The sequence below is a fragment of the Ceratotherium simum genome, chromosome 20 (assembly GCF_057802395.1).
Source record: "Ceratotherium simum simum isolate JZ-2026a chromosome 20, ASM5780239v1, whole genome shotgun sequence".
NCBI lineage: Eukaryota > Metazoa > Chordata > Mammalia > Perissodactyla > Rhinocerotidae > Ceratotherium > Ceratotherium simum.
The window spans coordinates 6,501,275-6,525,192 of NC_141919.1; the positions used below are offsets into that span (position 1 = coordinate 6,501,275).

The 23,918-nt window shown below is 41.0% G+C and overlaps 1 pseudogene; it reads right to left on the reverse strand.

The window, feature by feature from the left end:
* The window catches only part of LOC147914340 (nuclear pore-associated protein 1-like), a 47,137-nt pseudogene extending 27,426 nt beyond the window's left edge, over positions 1-19,711 (reverse strand).
* Between the last annotated feature and the right edge of the window lie 4,207 nt (positions 19,712-23,918).

Here is a 23,918-nt window from a genome sequence, read left to right on the forward strand (position 1 = left end):
CAAAGGACCTTGAAATTCTCACAAATTGCAACTATCTCTGTGGGAGAAAGGCCAGTTTCCGGGAAAAAGACCAGTTTCCACCACACAGAAACAGCTTTATATTTCTTTGTGTACTGGTGGCTGTAGGTTAATGGAACGGTCAAACATGGCTGCATTCACATCAAGACAGGGGCCCTCCCCTGTGGATGGTTTTTAAGGTGAGGGCTTCAGCCATTTTGGTGAGTTACTTGGGTTTTCTGGCTTTATCATATGTATATATGTTATTAAACTTTTGTTTGGGGCTGGCCCCATGGCTTAGCGGTTAAGTGCACATGCTCTGCTACTGCTGGCCTGGGTTCGACCCCGGGCACGCACCGACACACCACTTCTCTGGCCATGCTGAGGCCGCGTCCCACATACAGCAACTAGAAGGATGTGCAACTATGACATACAACTATCTACTGGGGGCTTTGGGGATAAAAAAAAAAAGGAGGAAGATTGGCAATAGATGTTAGCTCAGAGCTGGTCTTCCTCAGCAAAAAAAAGAAGGATTAGCATGGATGTTAGCTCAGGGCTGATGTTCCTCACAAAAAAAACAAAACAAAACAAAACAAAACAACTTTTGTTTGTTTTTCTCCTGTTAATCAGTCTCATGTCAATTTAGTTCTTAGATCAGCCAGAAGAACCTAGAAGGGTAGAGGAAAATTTCTTCCTCCCCTACAGTACATACACAAACCTAGATTGTATTACCTACTATGTACCTGATTGTAGGTTATATGTCAATTTTAACTCAGTAAAAAAAAGAAGAGAAATCTAACCCCATAATAATAAAAACACCCTTGTTTCATCATACAATATCAAACTCAATATTTTACTCACAATACAACAGTCACTTTTTGGTCATGTGTTACCTTTCTGTTCCATTTCCAGTAATCTTTCTTTGGAATAACAAACAGCTCGACCCAGGAACTTGATGAGATCAGTGTCAATCTGGAATTTGAGTTCTTACTTATTGAGTGGAAAACATCTTAATCTATAGTTGTATTAAATATCTGGAAAAGAATAAAAATCTCAGAAAAAAATTCCACTGTTTCCAAGAACTAATTATTACATGGTGTAGAGAAAATATCTCATAATGACTGATTTCACTTTTCTCTAACTCCTTGAGAGATTGTCTAGCTTTGGTTCAAAGATGAATCTATGTTATAAAAATGGGATGAAGCTGAGTTCTCTCCAAATGATGATGTCCCTTCTCAAAGAAGAGTCTCAGGAAAATCTATGGTAAATTATTTGTACCTTTTAAAATTTGTATTCATATCTTGTCAAATTATGACATTTAATAAACCATGTCCTCTTCAATCTCACTTATAGTTCTAACATTTCATGAAAAATCATTTATTTCTGTATCATATGATTTCCCTTCTTCTTGGTCTATAAACAAAGTGTGACTAAAGAAAACATCATATGGAAATCCCTGTGTATCCTGAGCCATGCATCTGTGCTCCGAATTTGGGAAACTCCCAATTTCAATTCAACAAATATTAATACATTTATTGTGCATTTATGATATCCTAGGTGTGCTGCTAGTTCTTGTGGGAGCAGGGTGTATAAGTCATAGAGCTTGTTCTCAAGTGGTTTAGTGTCTAGGCAGAAAGTTGGGTACACAGCAAACATTACACAAATCAAATGTAAAAAGTATGATCATTGGCCTACAAACAAGGGGTAATAAGAAAAGAGAATTAATTCCACTGGAGAGATCAACAGAAGCTTCAGAAATAAGGTGAAAATTGAGTTCAGCCAAGGCAAACCCAAAATACTCAAGGTCCAAAATACAGAGATTTTATAAATTAAGAGAAATTTTAGAATTTAAAATTAGAAATTAGCAGCATTTAGAATGTTCTAGTCACTCTCTCCTATGATCCCACTGAACTTTGTACCTCTCTCTACCTAAGTCTCATCTCTAGCTGGGTCAGCTAAGGGAAGAATGGGCACAATGCAGATCCCTAGTGATCATGGTTGTCACTCTTCCCACCTCCAAGCCAAGATCCTCACTGATCCTAAATGAGTCTAAACATATTCATACCTCCCTTAAACCTGAGAGCCAAAATCTCAGGTCTAAGATTTTACAGACACACACACACACTCACACACACAGACACACACACATCTCCATGATGCACAAAAATGCTCGCATGGACACACAACCTGCAATAACAAAGGTGCAAAAGGAGACCACAAAAATTAGCTGGGATGTGAAACCTAACAGCAAATATGGTATAAAATGGGCAAAAAGGGACATCAAGAGAGTCAAACCATTTATTTTTGCTCCCTGAAAGAAAGACCACCTCCTGTCACTTCACAAGAGACACTGGAATTTGCTTATCTTTTAAATTTTAGTGCTTTTATTACTTATATTTAGGACTATTTTTGCTTCCCAGAAAATTAGCATTTTATCCTTAAATTTCTGATTCTAAATGTTACCATCTTCTTCAGTACAACTTCATTATTTTATTTTCCAGTAATACATGCCTCAATTCATAGAGGAAGGTAATGGGGGAATCATATTAAAATTCCTAAAAACTCTATTTTGTAGATACAGATATTGTAAAAAAATACATCTATTCCATTTAAGGCAGAGAGAGAAGGTGACAACCCTCAGATAAATTATATTTCATGTATAATATTTAAGGATTAAGGAAATCCATTAGGTAAGGTCAATAAAAAGTCTGTTTAAACTCTCTATCAGAATAGGTGAGCTAACACTTAAATACCAGAATCAAAGATCAAAGGAAGGAAAACACAAAAAATAAATATAACCTCATCGCTTTAAACACACACTCACAACAGAAGATGGAATAAGTTGCAACAATAATAACTTAGAAGGGGAAGAGGAAAGGGATCAAATCGACTTAGTCTAAGGAAATAAGAGGTCATCAGATAATGGGCCATCTTATCCATGAGAATTTTTGTACAAACCTCAAGGTAACCACTAAACAAATAAGCAGAAGAGAATCATGTATGATAAGTAAAGTGAAAATTAAGAGTCCTCATATAGAACCGCCAAACTGAATTGGTAGTCCAAAACACACAGGACAAGAAACAAAGGAAATGCAAAAGAACCAGAAAATAAGGAATAAAATAGCAACATTAAACCCTCATATATCAATAATCACTGTAAATGTAAATGGATTGAATTCTCCAATCAAAAGACACAGTGGCAGGATGTATTAAAAAGCAAGACACAACAATATGCTGCCTCCATGAAAAACATCTCAGCTCTAAAGACAAACACAGGCTCACAGTGAAAGGATGGAAGACAATACTCCAAGGTAATGGCAAACAAATGAAAACAGGTGTTGCCATACTCATATCAGACAAAGTAGACTTCAAGATAAAACAGGTAATGAGAGACAAAGAGGAGCAATATATAGTTATAAAAGGGACACTCCACGAAGAAGACATAACACTTATAATTATATATGCACCAAACTTAGGAGCACCAAAGTACATAAAGCTACTATTAACACACCTAAAAGGAGATATTAACAACAACACAATAATAGTAGGGGCTCTTAATACCACGCTTACATCAATGGATAGATCATCCAGACAGAAAGTCAATAAGGAAATAGTGGACTTAAACAAAAAACTAGATGAGATGGACTTAATAGATATATACAGAGCACTCCATCCAAAAACAGCCAACTACACACTCTTCTCAAGCACACATGGAACATTCTTGAGGATAGACCATATGTTGGGAAACAAAGCAAGCCTCTATAAATTTATGAAGATTGAAATCATAACAAACATATTTTCTGACCACAATGCTATGAAACTAGAAATCAACTACGAGAAAATAACTGGGAAAGTGACAAAGATGTGGAGACTAAACAATATGCTACTAAACAACCAATGGATAGTCAAGGAAATTAAAGGATAAATCAAAAAATATCTGGAGACAAATGAAAATGAAAATACACCATACCAACTCATATGGGATGCAGCAGAAGCGGTCCTGAGAGGGAAGCTCATAGCAATATAGGCCCACCTTAACAAACAAGAGAAAGACCAAATAAGCAATCTTAAACTACACCTAACAGAATTAGAAAAAGAAGAACAAACAAAGCCCAAATTCAGTAGAAGGAGAGAAATAATAAAAATTAGAGCAGAAATAAATGAAATTGAAACCAAAAAAAAAAATAGCAGAAAGGATCAATGAAACAAAGAGTTGGTTCTTTGAGAAGATAAACAAAATTGACAAAACCTTAGCCAGACTCACTAAGAAAAGAAGAGAAAAGGCTCAAATAAATAAAATTAGAACAAAAGAGGAGAAATTACAATGGATACCATAGAAATACAAAGGATTATAAGAGAATACTATGAAAACTATATACCAACAAAGGACAATCTAGAGGAAGCAGATAAATTCTTAGACTCACATAACCTCCCAAAACTGAACCAGGAAGAAATGGAGAATCTGAATAGACCAATCACAAGTAAAGAGGTTGAGACAGTAATGAAAAACCTCCCAAAACATACAAGTCCAGGCCCAGATGGCTTCTCTGGAGAATTTTACCAAACCTTCAAAGAAGACTTAATACCCATCCTTCTCAAACTATTCCAGAAAATAGAGGAAAATGGAACACTTCCTAACACATTCTGTGAGGCCAACATCACCCTGATACCAAAGCCAGAGAAGGACAATACAAAGAAGGAAATCTACAGGCCAATATCACTGATGAACACAGATGCAAAAATCCTCAACAAAATATTGGCAAAGCAAATACAGCAATATGTTAAAAAGATCATACACCATGACCAAGTGGGATTTATACCAGGGACGCAGGGATGGTTCAACATCCACAAATCAGTCAACATGAAATGCCACATTAGCAAAACAAGGAGTAAAAACCACATGATCATCTCAATAGATGCAGAGAAGGCATTTGACAAGATCCAACATCCATTTATGATAAAAACTCTCAACAAAATGGGTATAGAAGGAAAATAACTCAACATAATAAAGGCCATATATGACAAACCCACAGCCAACATACTCAATGGGGAAAGTCTGAAAGCCATTCCTCTGAGAACAGGAACAAGAAAAGGGTGCCCACTCTCACCACTCTTATTCAACATAGTACTGGAGATTTTGGCCAGAGCAATTAGGCAAGAAAAAGGAATCCAAATAGCAATGAAGAAATTAAACTGTCACTATTTTCAGAAGACATGATTTTATATATAGAAAACCCTCAAGAATCCGTTGGAAAACTGTTAGAAATAATCAACAACTACAGAAAAGTTGCAGGGTAGAAAATCAACTTATAAAAATCAGTCGCATTTCTGTATGCTAATAATGAACCAATAGAAAGAGAACTCAAAAAGATAATTCCATCTACAATAGCAACAAAAAGAATAAAACATCTAGGAATGAATCTTACCAAGGAAGTGAAAGACCTATAAAATGAAAAGTATAAGTCATTATTGAAAGAAATCCATGATGGCATAAAGAAATGGAAAGATATCCCATGCACATAGACTGGAAGAATAAACATAGTGAAAATGTCTATATTACCTAAAGCAATCTACAGATTCAATGCAATCCCAATCAGAATCCCAATGACATTCTTCTTGGAAATAGAACAAAGAATACTAAAATTCATATGAGGCAACAAAAGACCCCGAATAGCTAAAGCAATCCTGAGAAAAGGAACAAAGCTGGAAGCATCACAATCCCTCACTTCAAAACATACTACAAAGTGATAGTAATCAAAACAGCATGGTAATGGTACAAAAATAGACACACAGATCAATGGAACAGAACTGAAAGCCCAGAAATAAAACCACACATCTATGGACAGCTAATCTTGGACAAAGGAGCTAAGAATGTACAATGGAGAAAGGAAAGTCTCTTCAATAAATGGTGCTGGGAAAACTGGACAGCCACATGCAAAAGAATGAAAGTAGACCATCTGCTTTCACCATTCACAAAAATTAACTCAAAATGGATCAAAGACCTGAATGTGAAACCTGAATCTATAAAACTCCTAGAAGAAAATATAGCCAATACACTATTTGACATCAGTCATAAAGGAATCTTTTCGGATGCCATGTCTACTCGGACAAGGGAAACAAAAGAAAAAATAAACAAGTGGGACTTCATCAGATTAAAGAGCTTCTACAAGGCAAATGAAACCAGGATCAAAATGAAAAGACAACCCACCAGCTGGGAGAAAATATTTGCGAATCATATATCTGACAAGGGGTTAATCTCCATAATACATAAAGAACTCACACAACTGAACAACAAAAAAACAAACAACCCAATCAAAAAATGCGCAGAGGATATGAACAGACACTTCTCTAAGAAAGATATACAGAAGGCCAAATGGCATATGAAAAGATGTTCAACATCACTAATCATCAGGGAAATGCAAATCAAAACTACACTAAGTTATCACCTTACATCTGTTAGAATGGCTATAATCACCAAGACAAAAAACCACAAATGTTGGAGAGGTTGTGGAGAAACAGAAACCCTCATTCACTGCTGGTGGGAATGCAAACTGGTGCAGCCTCTGTGGAAAACAATATGGAGATTCCTCAAAAAATTAAAAATAGAAATACCCTATGATCCAGCTATCCCACTACTGGGAATCTATCCACCGAACCAGAAATCAGCAATCCAAAGAGGCTTATGCACCCCTATGTTCATTGCAGTGTAATTCACTATAGCCAAAAAGTGGAAGAAACCCAGTGTCCCTCGACTGATGATTGAATAAAGAAGATGTGGTATCTATACACAATGGAATACTACTCGGCCATAAAAAAGACAAAATCATCCCATTTGCAGTAACATGGATGGACATAGAGGGTATTATGTTAAGTGAAATAAGCCAGACAGAGAAAGACAAACACTGCATGATTTCACCCAAATGTGGAATATAAACCAACACATGGACGGAGAGAACTCTATAGTGGTTACCAAGGGCAAGGGGGGTGGGGAGTGGGCACAAGGGGTGAAGGGAGGCATTTATATGGTGACTGACAAACAATAATGTACAACGAAAATTTCACAGTTATACACTATTAAGACATCAATAAAAAAATAAAATAAAATAAAAAGTTAAAAAAAAGAAAGATCTACTTAATCCTGGCACAATCTAACCACTTGCAATTCATGAGTGCTTCATGAAACATTGGCTTCGCTGGCTGCTTGTTAGAAATGAAAATTCTCGGGCCTTGCCCTAGACCCGTGAATCAGAATCTGCATTTTAACAAATCCCCCACTAGATTTATGTGCACATTAAAGTTTTAGAAGCATGAGTTAACCAATCACAGGGCTTCAAGGAAACTATGAAGAGAAATTATGCCATCCATCTTTAATTTAGGTTGGGTTTCCTTTCAAAAATCCATAGACCCAAGTGTTAATTATTTTAAATATCTTGCCTAAATTTACATTAAGATACATTCTTGTAACTTGGTGGCCTCCCTATTTTTCATTTGACATCCAATCCAACGGTGCTTTGTGGTACTGACTGTCTCTACCACCCCCTCCACAGGAGAATCACATGTGCAAGGGAGGAGAAAGGAGGAGCCAATGATTTGAATTAGAGAGTTACATGGCAGACTGACCAGTGCTTTTCATTGTATGATGGGGATTTCAAATTACTGTCACCACATGGCTTTCTTCTCAAAGGATTGTCTTAGGCTCCTAGCAATTGAGTCATTTTTGCAAAGGAAGATCCCCAAACTCCTGACAAGCTTTTGTATTTCACATATGAGTGCATTAGAATCATTAGGCATTTTTTTGCTTGAGTTCATATCTCTCCGACCATTGTTCATCTTCAAATTTGTCACCTTGAGAAGCTAAGGAGAGGCTGAGTCCCAGGCACCCCGAGACACGGTTGCTGTAGGTATCCCCTGCCAACTAGCTAACAACCAAAGGAAAAGATGCCCCCATCCTTTCCTAAACTTGAGTTTCATGAAGACATGTGACCTATCCATTGCCTCAAAAGGGAGCATCTCTCACTGTGACCCTGTTTGCATGGGAGTGAGCCTATGTCACCATGGTGACACTGATGGTGACAACGATGACAGGAGTCCCTGCTGAAGCAATGACAGGATGAGGATGTGTGGAAAAGGACACAGCTACTTCAACTCTTAAAGTAATAAAGGAAGACGACATGCCCACGCTGCAGCCCAGACAGCCTCCTTCCCCAGGCACGTGTTCTTCATGGTCTGGGTCTTGGACTTCACCTATACAACGAGAGGAGTGAAAAACAATCCATTGTAACTGAGTGGAGACACATGAATTGCTGTGAAAATATGCGTGTGTCACTTATTTTCAAGCAGGTCATAGAGCAATCATGAAACCCAAAACCACCCTTGAGGAGGTATGTGTCAATGAACACTTTTATCTTCTTTTATTGGTTTCGTAGATTGGATCAGCTTGATTGGGTACAAATAGAACAAAGTTGAACTATAAGCCGTGCAACTAGTTTTGAATTCAAGCTGGTAGATTTTATTTATTAAATAAATAAGTTCTGCTTCTGGGAATATGGACTTGGGTCTATAAATGATGAGGCTCTGTCTCTTTTTATCGGTCCTCCTAAACATTTTTTTAAAAGTTTTAGATCCTATACTACATTAGTAAACATTAAGAAGAAAAAGGAATGACTGTTTTAATTATTCTAGAAACATCTTGGAGCTCTCTTCAGCACCAGAACAGGCATAATTCTTTACAGAGCAGAAAAGGTCTGCAGCATTCTTACACGGAAGAGCACAAAAACTCTAAGTGCTGTTTTTCCATCTCCCTCTTCCCATATAAGATAAGGAATTGGGCAATAACAATAACACATACAAGTCACAGAACATTTTAATATTTCCACGTGGTTTTAGGTAGGCTGAGTCTCACTGGCTTCTCACAGCAGCCATCTTGGTGCTATGGTCTCCATTTCACAAATGAAGAAATCAAGGAATGGAGAAATTAGATTAATTTTGCCCAGGGTCTCATAACTAGTAATTGGGAAGGAGAAACCTGCTGACCAGGACTTTTGGATTCTAATCTAATTTTCTCTCCACTATACACTGCCCACACGCCCTGCACTCAAGATCACTTTCTGTGTGATTAGCTGCATTCCTGTGTTCTTGAACTGTGTCTCGGGGAACCCAGAGAAAAGTTGTGTTGGGGAAAGAGAGGGGTAGCTATCACTGTCACGCACTTGACATACAGAGTCACGCAGTCATCCCAGATGCTGACATTAAAGCCAGGAAGACAATTCCATTCTCTGGGACATCAGCTGTACAGCTCCTCATGTCAGCTCCTGGTACAGGGCAGTGGCCCCAGAGCAGCCTCACCTCGTCCACACTCTCACTTCTGGCAGGTGTGGTTGGTGGGCACTGTGAAGTAGCCGCCCATGCACTGCGTGCAGATGTGTGCACTGTGGCAGAGCTCACAGTTGTCTGGGCAGGACAGGGAGGGGTGCCCCTCGGCAGAGTGGTGGCCCACTGTGCAGCTCTCCCAGCACTCCCCCTGGTACAGGTAGTGCTCCCAGCCATGCTTATCTGAACGGATGGAGGGGCAAAAAAAAGAGGGAAAATATACCAAATTAACCATGAAGCTAACGTAGCCCAAGATATTTTATTTAAAAAAGGTGTAACCAAGTGCTTTGGCTCCTCGGGGACCAGGAGTGTAAGAATGGATTTAATGAAAAGTACATTATCTATACACTTGTAGTTGAAAGTTTTGCTTGTGGGGAATCATTTTCCAATATTTCATGTATTTGAGTGAACAGGGACTACTATCTGGGATGTCACTGCAGAAACACCAACCACGCCCTGTGGATAACTCAAGTCAGAATGTGGTTAACTTTCCCAAGGGCTCCTTTTGGTATCTGTGGAAGCTCAGAGACTTGGGGTCTACAGAGATCCCACGAGAATAAACAAATGTTCACTGATAGACAAGTTTTTATGACAGTGCAATCTTTCAGAATGATTTTGAATTCTGTTATGAAAATCACACACTTGTGTTAACTGTCTAAGGTCTGAATTTTGGCACAGCTGCCAATTCCTATGATGACAGCCTATTGAAGCACTAAACCAAGCACACCTCTCTGACTCCTTTACATGCATTCCTGAAAGTTCCTGAGCTGCTATCAACATTGGACTCAATAAGGTAAGAATCAGCGGTGCCCTCAGTGTGAGACTATGGGAATTTACTCCTGAGGGAATGGAAAATTCTAATCAATTACAAGCTACCACAATTAATGAAAACAATTATGATCAGTTACATATATATATATATATGTATATATATAAACAAGATTAATATAGATGCACCTAGTGGTCTCCTACCCCCGTCCCCTCCTGGGGTTTTTGTTTGTGCTGAGTGTGTTTAGGATATACATCTTCTGTGAATCAGGTCTCTCATTTGCCTCTACCTCTGAAGAGCAGCAGATCTGTGTTACCCAAAATAACTGAGGTCTAGTGTTCACTCATCATGTGATCTACCACATGAAGATCCAGAACCATTGACCTTCAGGATGCAAGGCTGCTGAATTTGTGGATAAAAATAGCAGTGACCCCATGTTTCAAGCGCAGAAACTGAGTCAGTATATTAAATTGAACCATATGAAATTTCCAACCGTCAGCTGTTTTTTACCCATAAACTCATCACTCTCAAATGGTCTAACCTAACGTTTCTTATTTAACTAGAGCCCTAGTTCAAATACGACTTGATCACACCATTGTATTATGGGCTCTGAAGCTACCTCTTTTCTGTTTGTGATTTCATGCCAGAAGTCTGCTGGTTCCTGTGGGACAGACACAATAAAGGAGGCTTCCATAGAGGTGGTGGAAAAAAGTGTCTGCTGTCTCTGAGTTTGACTTAGAACATAGTCTTCTAAGGGAAGGAGAGTGATTGGGAGGAAGTAATGTGCATTTGGTGATTCTACAGCTGTAGGTCAATGCTGTGGAGCAGAAAACCCTGATCTGGTGGAACATGGGATCTCAGGAGAATACAGAGGATCAACCTTCTGAGTTGTATTCTTCTCAGGCACTTTATGAAACCCTAGAAGACCCTGTTTCCACAGAGACTCATTCAGAAAAGATTCTGTTTTTCAGAGGGCCAAACTTGTCAGACACAGGTAGGAAGATATGAGGGAGAGCAGTGAGAATCCTGCCCTTTCCTCCATCCAGCAGTTGCTGGAACCCCTACACCATCACGTGAGGTCACCTCAGGATCCGGAGGCTGGGACAGCCTGGCATATAGTGAGTTCTACATACATACTCTCAAATTTTTCTTCATTTTTCTCAATTTTACTACAAGGAAGAATAAAGATAAATAATTCTCCTCCCCCAGAAAAACCATGTAAACATGATGATGGTGGTAACTGACAGCCTCAGGTTCAGTGAGACAACTGGGGGTGGTAGGGGCTGTGGAGAAAGGGAGAGCTGCCTCCTTGGGTCTCCAATCAACCATTTGGGGAATGTAGGCCCAGTTTCATATCTTCAAGTTGTAAGAGAGTCAAAAACCCATGTTTTTATTTGAAATTTCCCAATTTGTAAATTTGGTTCAAATGTTAAAAGTATTGTGTAGTTCAAATAAAATATGAATCCGTCCCACGTGAGGTCAAAGTGGGGGACAGGCCTATGAAGGGATGCTGGAGAGGAGTCAGGGGTCAAACCACAGAGGGCCTTTGAGGTCACGGAATATAATCCAATGACAGCAGAAACTGTTAGAGTTATTAAAACTGGGACAGAAAAGGTCGTGCTTGTGTTTTGAGATGATTACTTTGTCCTCACAGGGCTCTGACAACTTCTAACCGGCATAGCTCAGGGCTGAGGAGATGCTGCCACAGCCTCTATCAAGATATTTCTCTCAAAGACTGAATGTGTCTGCCTTAATTTCCTAGCTTTTCACTTTCGCCTCAACCAGTCTGATCTTTACTGTCTGCCTCGTGTCTGCATCATGTTTGCATGCCCTTTCTTTCTCCTTTGGAATGACATCTCTTAGCTTCTCTCACCTCCTCAGAGGCAGCGAGTCTGTGTCCACAAAAATGTGAACTTGTGTCCTGACAACAGGCAGAAACTTCAAGGCTGTACACACTCTGTAATAAACAACTGTCTAATCTCAACCCCTTGTCCCTAGAGATGAAGCTTCTGAGTCAACCAAATAACGTCCAGCGGGACAACAGGTTTGAAGCAAGGAAGAACGAGCGAGCGCCCAGACTCCCTCACCTCCACAGGAGGTGCAGCTGGAGGGCTCATTTCCTTGACATTCATGGCAGGTGTAGTGGCATGGATGGCATTGGTTCTTAAATTCAAACTGGCCTGAGGGACAGTTCAAAACACTGGCCATCATCAAAAATCCTAGAGGAAAAGCAGACTTTTCAAGTTTGTGAGGGTGAATTTCTGGAATGGCCTTAAGTATTAGAACATGTGGTGTTTGTGTTTTGCTGCACAGACTTGGTTTCATTGTTCCAGAAACAAGGATGATGCCTGGGACTGATCATCTTAGAATATGTGGAATATTAGTCACGTATCCATCCTTGGCCCAAGGTTTGGACCCAACAGCAGGCATGCCAGAACTGCCTGGGGCTGCAATCCTGATTCTGGTTCTTGAATCCTGAGGCCTTGGAGAAAATACTCTTCCTTTAGTTATCAGCATGCCTGCACTTTGCAAGGGAAGTGTCAACTCCAAGGGCTCTTGAATGGTAGAACAAAGCACTATCCTGTAGCTTAGGTGCTATTTATAAACCTGGTCTGTGTATATGGCAAGTAATCAATGAATTCTGATTTTGAGTGGCAGTTTTGCAAGTGTTTCCTGATGTATAGGGTACCACGGTCTCTATTTTCTGACCATGTTTGCAGTCACCTACAAGGGCACCGCAGATAAGTTAGCATGTGGGCTTCTAAAACCTTTGGTTTTATACACATACAACATATATCATAACGTCATTGTTAATATTTTCATAGTTTTGCTTTGCTTTTTTTCCTTTCAAAGTAATCCTAAGAGCAAATGTGATGAAGTAAATTGTAACCAAGAATTTTTCTCAGAAAAATACAAACTCTTTACCAAGTGCAAGAGGCAGATAGGTAATGTGAATAGATGAAGTGAGCTGGGGGGCTGCACCCCCAGAGTTCCTGATTCAATAGGTCTTGGGGCAAGGGAGCAGGGAATTTGTATTTTTGACAAGTTCCTGTGTGATGATCATGCTGCCAGTCTAGAGAACACACTTTGAGAACCTCTGCTCCACCCTCTGCTCACTGACAGTCTGGATTACTATGGAACTTGATAAATGATTCCTAAGTAACACAGGTGGTGCCAAATTGATGTCTTATAGAGCTTCATTAAAGTAGTAGTTACTCTATCAATTGTGAGGTTAACTGAGTACGTAGCACATACATGCCCCCAAAGGCATAATGTTAGCATCTGGGCCTGGGAGAACTGAGGGCCTACAGACAAAGGTAGGGCTTCCTTCTCTCTCTACCACCTCTCTGCACTTGGGCTGGGCATTACACAGAAGGCCAGGTGTAGGGTTTGAGCAACTCAGTCCTGGGGTGGCACTGGTTTATCCTAATTGTACTGTTTCTATAGCTAGAGCCAGCCCTAAACTGGGGAGGCATTTCAATCCCAGGTGTGGAGGAAATTGGGGTCTGGACAAGGCATCCTGAATAGTGTGTTGCTTGTAGTCTTCCATCTCCTTCCCACCTTGAAAGTCTGTGTCATTTGCATCTGCTTGGAAACAGAGTGGGGTTAAAGCCAACAACATAAGACAGAAGGTCACCTCCTTCTTGGAATCTCAGCCCCTCAGGTTCTGGTCACCATACCCAGCACCAACCACTAGAGGGAACAATCCTTTTGGCCCACTGCCGAGTGTGGAGTCCCAGCCCTAAATAGACACACATCTATCTGGTTATCCATGTCAAAACAGATCCCTGGGCCGGCACCATGGCTTGGTGGTTAAGTGTGCACGTTTCGCTACTGGTGGCCTGGGTTCAGATCCCGGGCGCGCACTGACGCACCGCTTCTCCGGCCATGCTGCGGCCACATCCCACATACAGCAACTAGAAGGATGTGCAACTACGACATACAACAAGCTACTGGGGCTTTGGGGAAAAAAAGGAGGAGGATTGGCAATAGATGTTAGCTCAGAGCCAGTCTTCCGCAGCAAAAAGAGGAGGATTAGCATGGATGTTAGCTCAGGGCTGATCTTCCTCACACACACACACACACACACACATACACACACACACGAAAAAAAAAAACAGATCCCTGCACCATGGCAGTATAATGAGAAGGCTGTGCATCCAGCCCAGACTTTTAGCTGATAATACTAATGCCAACTGGGAATTTCCTGGGTGCTGGCTCTGGTTCCTGAGCTAGATTTTTCAAGGAATTTGGATGTGGCTAATTAAAAAAACAAAAACCTCCCTTTAAGAAAAACTACATAAGAGCTTTCTGAGGATTTTTTTTTATTGCGGTCACATTGGTTTATAACATTGTATAAATTTCAGGTGTACATCATTATACTTCTATTTCTGCATAGATTACATCATGTTCATCACACAAATACTAATTACAATCCATCACCACACACATGTGCCTAATCATCCCTTTCGCCCTCCTCCCTCCCCAGTTCCCCTCTGGTAACCACCAATCCAATCTCTGTCTCTATGTGTTTGTTTGTGGTTGTTTTTATCTTCTACTTGTGAGTGAAATCATATGTTACTTGACCTTCTCCCTCTGACTTATTTCACTTAGCATAATACCCTCAATGTCCATCCACGTTGTCACAAATGGCTGGATTTCATCGTTTCTTATGGCTGAGTAGTATTCCCTTGTGTATATATACCACATCTTCTTCATCCATTAGTCCCATGATGGACACTTAGGTTGCTTCCAAGTCTTGGCTATTGTGAATAACGCAGAAATGAACACAGGGGTGCATGTATCTTTACGCATTGGTATTTTCATGATCTTGGACAAATACCCAGCAGTGGAATAGCTGGATCGTATGATAGTTCTACGCTTAATGTTTTGAGGAATCTCCATGCTGTTTTCCATAGTGGCTGCACCAGTTTGCACTCCCACAAGAGGGTTCTCTTTTCTCCACATCCTCTCCAACACTTGTTGTTTCCTGTCTTGTTAATTATAGCCATTCTGACAGGCATGAGGTGATATCTCATTGTAGTTTTGATTTGCATTTCTCTGATAGTTAATGATGTTGAACATCTTTTTTTTTTAATTGGTTTGTTAGTTTTTTTGTTGTTGAGATGTTTGAGTTCTTTTTATATTTTGGAGATTAACCCCTTATCAGATACATGGTTTGCAAATATCTTCTCCCAATTGTTCGGCTGTCTTTTGTTTTGTTGATGGTTTCCTTTGCTGTGCAGAAGCTTTTTAGTTTGATGTAGTCCTATTTGTTTATTTTTTCTATTGTTTCCCTTGCCAGATATGGTACTTGAAAATATGTTGCCAAGACCAATGTCAAACAGCGTACTTCCTATGTTTTCTTCTAGAAGTTTCAGTAAGACTGTACGTTTTTAAACAAGGAAGCGAGTCAATGCTCTCCTGAAAGAGAATGGTGCATGTTTATTTGTGAGCATTCATTTTCTTGCTAAATTCAGTTGAAAAGGGGATGGAAAGTAAATTGTCATTTTGTCCTTTAGAGAATGAGATGACAGATTGGTTTAGGGGGAAATTATTTCTCTTGAGAGAGGTGATCTAGTACTCTTAAGGATGGGAACCATTTAAAACCATCCAGAAGCTTGGTTGGGGGGGTGGGGCATGGGCAGAGGGAGGCAGATGGTGTAATACTGCCATGTTTATGTGGAGAACAGGCTGCTTTTCTTACTTGAGTGCTTGATTTTAAGAAAGTACAAGCACATAATTCTGCTTTAAACCACCACCCTCTACCCCTACCCTAAGGAAAGCACAGGTGACATATCACATTTTCATAAGAACATGATTCTTTCTAAAGATCAACAGATAGAGAAAAGAGTTGTGCTTAAGTGAAGGCACTGAATTACATCATCACTTGCCCTCCCATTCCCCTCAAGAAAAATTGCTAAGGAAGTTGAAGAAATGTACCATTTCAAGTGGCATGTATTTCCACTGACACCAACAAATCTTCTCCAGTGGAGGAGAGCGGATACCTTGCTCTGGGCTTCATGGACTGGTGGAAATTTTCTTTAAAGCCAATTCAAGCCATCTCTGGAACCACCAGTCATCCAATATGTGGATTTCTGAGACACTCAGGGAAGCTAATCTCTACAGGGGAAGCACTTCTCTCCCCAAGTCACCCATGCTCTTGACCTTTTCATGAGGAGTGAACCATCCTGGGTCCAATGAGGCTCATGAAAAGGAAGTCGGCAGCAAAACCAAGTGCTAAAGAGCTGGGCAGAGGTGATGTTCTCAAGATTGGTACTGAATATTTCAGAAGCCTCAGAGTGTGTGTGTGTGTGTGTGTGTGTGTGTGTGTGTGTATTGTGAACTGGAACGTAAGAGATGGCAAATCAGGGTTAGCTGGTCCTCTGTGCTGATGGTTGGTTTGGCCTACCTAAAGCCATCACAAGGACACTTAATGTAATTTCTTGGTGCAATGTTGTAACAATGAAATCTGCCAAAACATCTTTTTTTCCTGAATTCATTGAAACAGGTCACATAAAACATTTGAGGATGGGTCAGAACAGAGGTAACTTTTGAATGCTTTTAATTAGTTCATTGACTCTAACTCCTTCAGGGCTGGGTTGGGACATTAGCTTGGGCATTGAGGACCATGGCATTGCAGAGGTATAGATGTTAAATAGCCGTGGCAAAGGAGGCACTTGCTTCCTCCAAGTTCAGTTGTCTTCAAGGAGCTAAACCCAAGGGTTTATGGAAATGTAAAGCGAAAACTAGGAGATGAAGAGAGAGCTTTTAAATTTTGATTTCCTATAACACAGCTTCAGGGTTAAATTTTTATTTTTTAAATGTTATTATGCAAATATATAAATATGTATAAAATAAAGATATATACAGGACTTAGCAGTACCCTCACCACCGTATTCATCACTCAGCTTCAACAATTATCAGCACATGGCCAATCTTATTTCATCTATATCCCCACTGATTTACTTCGCTCCCATATGGTTTTGAGGCAAACCTGTAAGTTAATGTTATCTCTCACAGTAAAAACTCCTTTAGGGATGATCTTTATTCTACGAGGACTAGAGATACCCAAAAGCTTCAGAATAGGAAGAAACTCGGAGAGACCAACTGTCCTGGTTATTCTATCTGTCCCCCCTTACCCTCTACCCTGCCCCAGATCCATTTCTGCCATTCTTTGTCCTGATAGGTCCTGGAAGTGTGTCCACTAGGGACTGTGTCCCCAAGCTCACTTCCTTCACTTGTAAGTGGTGTTTCCCATTGGACTCTTGTTAGTTTCAGACAAGGGGAAACACAGCAGGGGATCTGAAGGTGGGAGGAGAGATACTGGGGTATTTAATCCTCCCAGAGCCACAGCTCTGCTTCCTCCTTCCATGGTTCTGGAGGGCTGTGTCCCCTACAGCTCCAGTTTCTGTCAGGCGTCCCCTCCTCCACGGTTGGGGCTCTTGCTTCAGGCCTATGGTGTTAAAGCTTCCCCACTATTGCTTGTCCCTGAGTGCCTCACCATCCCTTGACTCTGACCTCCTGAGTCACCTATAAGAATTCACGGACCTTGCACCTAACTCAGACTTGACATAAAGCACATGCTTAAGACTGTCTTGAATGGACCTGATCCCACTCAAGAAAATACTTAAGGAAAAGACTTTGCTTCCCATTCAAGAATAAATAAGTCAACATCACCATCTTCCAAAGTATTTCCTTTCAGTTCATCTTCTCAACCCAGTTCCAGGAAAATGCAGGTAAGAAAAGAAGTCAGGTAGTTCATTGCCGTGATATGATGCCCTTTCTTGGACAAATTTGCAAGTAATGGACATCAAGGAAGAGAAATGGGAAAAGAAATGGAGCGCTCAGGGAGATGCGAAGAATATCGTTCTTGGGGAACAAGATTTACTTAGGAGGACACTCTGGTTCAAGATCCATACACATGCTTTTCTTTCTTCAAAAGCTAAAGCATGTGCTGCATAACAAGTTAAACTACCCAAATGTCCCAGGAGGTGTACCTCTGATCTTCTTGTACCAATGGGCTTAGATTTTTTCAAATGGCCATTTATACTAGTAGAATTTTTTTCTCACTTCTGGTGAGCATGAGACAATCACGACTTCTGCAATGTACACTGGATGATGGTAGCTGCCTTATTAAACAAATACTAAAAATTTCCTTTAGTTCAAAGATGTCCAAACACGCAGTGGGAGTTGATTGTTGACATGGTGAGAAGCTAGAGGAGAAACAAGACCTGTTTTTGGAATTCTTTCTGTATCTAGTAGTTTGCCCTGAAGCTGCTTTAAAGCAAATTTGATGTCTAGGTGCGTAGATATTTAGACACTTAGACGATGTTGTCACTGTTAGCATTGAGAATTCTTGCGACTTTTCTTTTGTGTCTCCCTCCCTCCCTTCCTCCCTTCCTTCCTTCCTTCCCTTTCTTCCTTCCCTACCTTTCTGAGGGAGCCATTTGGAGAACCAAGCCCATGATACTGATTACACATTTTATCGAGTTCAATAAAAGACACATTTATTGTCTGATCATTGTGGGGGAATAAAGAGAAAAATACACCATAGTTCCTACTGAGGATATTACAGTCCTGAGAAAGATTTAGATGAAATGACTTTGTGCAAGGCAGAGGGAACGTCCATCCTAGAGATTCATCTGCCATTGGAGCAGCCTCGTCATACTGGTCTGGGGAGGACCCTGCTTCCTACGCATTTAGCAGAGCGGTGATGAGGCCGTTCATTCAAACACTGTCAGCCAACAAATATTAAGTGCTAGAATCAGAGGAGTGTTGACTAAAAATACAACAGGCTCCCAACTCTCTTCATTAGAAATTCCCAGTATATTAGCAAAGATGCTCATCCCATTCAGATACTTGCTATTTCCTCATTCATTCAGCTCTCAAACATTTATTGAGTGCCTACTATTTTCCTAGCACTGTGATAGGCAATGGAGATACAAAGATGAGTACTTGAAGGGGCTTACAGCCTAACAAACAGATAGATTTGTAAATGAATGTCTTAAAATGTCACAGGTGCTCCTCTGGAAGTTTATACAGAGCACAGGGGAACATAAATTGGGGGGGGGAGCGGGGTGTTAAAGCCACTAGAAGAGATCAAAAATGCCTTCATAGAACTGTTCACCCTTGAACTGACTTTAGAAATCTGAGTAGATATTGGATCAACAGATGGAGATGAGGGCTGAGGGCTGAGAGTGCAGAAAGGGATGAGATTCCAGGCATCAAAGGCATTGCCATCCTCATCGATAAGAAAGCCCCTCTAGTCTCCAAGGAACTGATTCTTGCAGTGGGTGCTGGGCGTCATGGGGAGAAGATGCTCAGAAGGGGGCTGTGGTCAGACCATGGAGGGTTTCTTTGTCAAGGGATGGAGTTTGATTCTTTTTCCTTGCAGGTCCAAGGGGTGCCTCTAAGGTGGTAGGCACCTCCTGTCTCCATCCTGCAACCCATGAACTCTCAACTCCAGGAGATATTGAGAAGCCCCTCACCTTGTAACGGGACAGCCAGTGGAGTCTTCCTGGGTTGGCCCCCAGCACTTGGCACATGAGGCTTCACAGATCTGGCAGCAGCCATCTCATCAATGCATTCTCCTGGGGAACATAATCTAGTTGTTTACCTCATTTCTACATGGCAATGCTGCCTGAGCTCAGTCTGAGAGCAGCCAGATCTCTCTCTGGCTGCTTAAAAGCAATGGAGGTGATGCACAGCAATGAGACTTTGGGTGGTGAACATGATGTAGTCTACGCAGAAACTGAAATAAAATGGTGTACACCTGAAGTTTATATAATGTTATAAACCAAGGTCAGCTCAATAAAAAATAATAATAAAAATAAATAAGTAAATGCATAGTCTTAAAAACTTCAAAATAAAATAAAATAATATAAAAGCAATGGACACAAAGCAAAAGAGACCTTGAACGGCTTCAGTCGCCAGATCTAAACCCTGACCTTACAGTAACAACTGCTCCTCTCCCAAGGGCCTCAGAAGTTGGAACCTCAAAAAGTTATGAGGCAATGACATAATTTTGGATCTAGTCAACATGTGTTACAGGTTTTATAAGTAGGGAGAGGCCAAGGGGAGCTTCCCACAGGACCCCTTTACTGACCTCCCACTGACTTTCCTGTTAAAAGCTGAGGGCTCCTGGCCCGCAGAGACCCAATCGATAGCCTTGGTTCAAGTGAAGCAACAAGCAGGACCCCCCCAGATCTCATCCTGCCACTTTGGGGGATGGTGGTTACTGGCCAAGCATTGGAGCTGGAGAGTGGCTGACATTTGACAGATGTGAGCTGCATCTCACCCTGGAAGAGTAACAATGAAGAGACAGCCAAAGAATTCTTCATTTAATTGGAAAGTTTGTCTTTCTCAAGGAAAAACATATATGAGGTTTTTCCACAGAGGCAAGTCCAGCTGCACAAACTTCTTTGAAAATTTTAAGAAATTACTCCCCTGGCAAAGGTGATGGAGAGACGCCAACCACGTCGAAGGTGATAATCCACTGATGGCTCTCTAGTCATTGAATTCAGCACTCTACTCACACTACACTCATCCTCTCCTCCCACTGTCTAAAAAGAAATCGACACATTTCTTCAGTCTGATCCGAAGAGCCCTGTGGTATGGGTTGGAAACTGCTCAGAAAATACAGTTTCAGATTTCAGCAGAGTCACAACCTTCACTTGCCCCCAACCCACACCCAACTTTCACAGCTCTGAAAGCATCTGAACATTGTCAATCAGATCCAGCCAGAGTGGTGAGGTAGCATCTACTCACCCTTGGTTTAATCAAGTGGTCTTAGTGAAACTCTGAGATTCGCTGTCTTATTTAGTATAGTTGCATTGAAAAAAGCCCTGGAAACATAGACTTAACTGGAGAGAAGTGGAGGAAGTCCACCCCGCTGGCTTTTCCCATAGCTTTTCTGAACTAGTGAAGTTGGGTAAGGTAAATCTTATACACATATATCTTCCACTTGCCAGCACTAAACCACAAAAATGAAAATGAGGAGGCAGCTAGAGTTTCTCCCTACATAGCAGAAGAAGCCTTTCATGTAGAGTCAGTTTTGTTAACTAAAGGGGAAGAGTACATATTAGGGCAATGCATATTTCTAACAGTGGCACACCCTGCATATCCTGGTCTCTGCTCTTCTTTTTTTGTTTTTGTTTTTGGTGAGGAAGACTAACCCTGAGCTAACATCTGCTGCCAATTCTCCTCTTTTTGCTGAGGAAGATTGGCCCTGGGATAACATCCACGCCCATCTTCCTCTACTTTATATGTGGAACGTCTGCCACAGCATGGTTTGATAAGCGGTGCCTTGGTCTGTGCCCAGGATCTGAACCTGAGAACCCCGGGCCACCCAAGTGGAGCACGTGAACTTAACCACTATGCCACCTGGCCAGCCCAAGGACTCTGCTCTTCTGTGCTTCCAGTTATTGCCCAGGTACAGTGTGGACCAGGAATCTGATCTGTAACTTTTAGAATGAGACTGTGGTTCTTAGCTCAGGAGTGACTCCCAGGAGCCCTAGGCTCAAAAGAGTGAGTAACAAGCAGGGGTAAAGAATGCAAATGTGCAAGTTGTTCCTGCACAATGTGCTGCCCAGATGGTGAAGTGGAAATCCAGCCCACGTTCATCTCACCAAGACACTCACTCTGGTGTTAGCTGTCTCTGCCTCGGTAGGGGGCGCCTTTTAGTAATTCACATAAAGATGTTAGAAAGGACTAGTTGCACTATTGGCAATCAGCAGTCCCAAGGCAGAAAATAGCTGGAACTTCCATCTAATAGGAGTAGTGATTTCAAGTTGGAACTGTCTCATTCAATATAGGCATCATATTTATGCAGCCTTCTTTTTATTTATTTAGCCTCCCCCATTCCACCTCTTAATTATTGCCCTTGCTGTAATCTCTTCCACTTTTTCCATAAGAAGCATGACCAATTGAATAGTGTGATTATCAGTCCAGGCACCAGCAAGATAGAGAGCAGAGGATCCAGGGCAGACCTGGTAGGAAGAAGTAGATCTTCCCTACATTGCCAATGCTAATAACTTGTGTTTACAGAGTTGGATAATAGCTACGTATCTTTCAAAAATATATGCTGAGTGGAAGAAGAATGGGGGAGGGTCACGGAGACTTCTACACCCAAAGAAAGTGTATTCTAGAGAAATGTAGGATCCTAGAGAGCACAATTTATTCATTCATTCATTCATTCCATGGATGTTTTTTGAACATCTATTTACCAGGGACTAGGTGAGATTTAGAGATACACAAATTAAAAAGGCCCTGCTCTCAGGTTCTCAAAGATTTTTGAGAAGCTGATTTGTAAAGAGGTGGTTATAATCCAAATGCTGCCAGGGGCCTTTGACTTCCTTGGACAGTCTAGATTAAAGTCTGAAACAGAAGAGAAAGAGCATACACTGGATTCTGATAGACCTAGAGGCAAAGACTGTTACTTTGCCTTGGCATCTGTGCCTATAGGAACTGACAACAGCAGTTGGGTTCTCCCAACTCTTCATATCCACCCACCTTAATCTCCATGATGTATTAGAGTCAATGCAAGGGTAGGATCTTAAACTAAATACACATTACTTGGCTAAATCAAACACTACTTAGATGGTTCCAAGAGTTATATCATGTCCACACCCAGAGTCTCCTTGGTAAATACAGATGATGCGCGGCTAGGGCAAGCAAGGGTTATTCACATGTTACCGTGAAAATTTCAAATTCTCTGTATCTCTTGCTTGCCTCCTCATTGTCTTCCATAAGCCAGTAGGTGGCACTGATACCTTGTCCTCATACTTCCTTGATTTGCTCAACTATACTGGCCTCAATTGGCACCCACAAAGGGCCGTCTTAGATATTATCATCACTAGGAATTGCCCCATCTCCAAGATTTCAAATACTCCCTCCAAATACAACATTCTTATGCCCCACTATGAGTCTGGCTCACCCCGGATGGTGCCCTAGACTGCTTGGTCATCCTTTCATTCATCCTTCTAGTTTCCTCTTGCATTCCTCACTTGAGCTAGGCCAAGCCTTCCTAAGACCCAAGTTCCACCCATTCTTTCTCAGAAGGTGACTTCGCTACCTAATTTGCTGATAAGATACTGAGTTTCCCCAGACCCTTTTTGTTGGTGTCAAAATTCCTCTCTATCTTCTTCTTGACTGTTCACTTGTCTTCTTTCTCCGAGGAAGGTCCGTCTCTCCTCTTGGCTGTTGTCAACTCTCCATCTGATGCTCCTAATCTTTCCTCAGGATAATTCTCTACCACTCTCTCTGTCTTCAATCTTTTCCCCACATCTCCCATCATTCTCTGACCTACAAAACTTCTCCCCAGCCTAAACATTCCTAAGCACTTTTCTCCCCTAAGTGACTCTAAAAACATGTTTTTTCCCCTACCATTTAGAAACAAAATGCAGAAAACCTCATAACCTTGAAACTTATGTAAGAGAGTCTCCATAGGACAGCTAAACTGTGCCTCTCTCTCAAGTCTGCACACTTCTTAACTTTAGAGCCAGCTCTGGCTTTAGAACAGATGAGAATAAAGGGACCTTCTCTGATTTTCATATTTATGTAACACTCAATCATGGATGCCACTGACAGGATGTGGGCATCTCCAAGAGACCACAGACATCTAGTTCAAAGCCTGGGGAAGAATAGGTCCCAGGTGCAATGCAGGATTATTTGTCATTCTGACATCTAGAAGGAAAAGGGGTCAGCAGGACCACAAAAGTCTGATATTATTGCCAGCTTTACTCATTTTCGAACTGTTAACACATTTACCATCAAAGTGCCT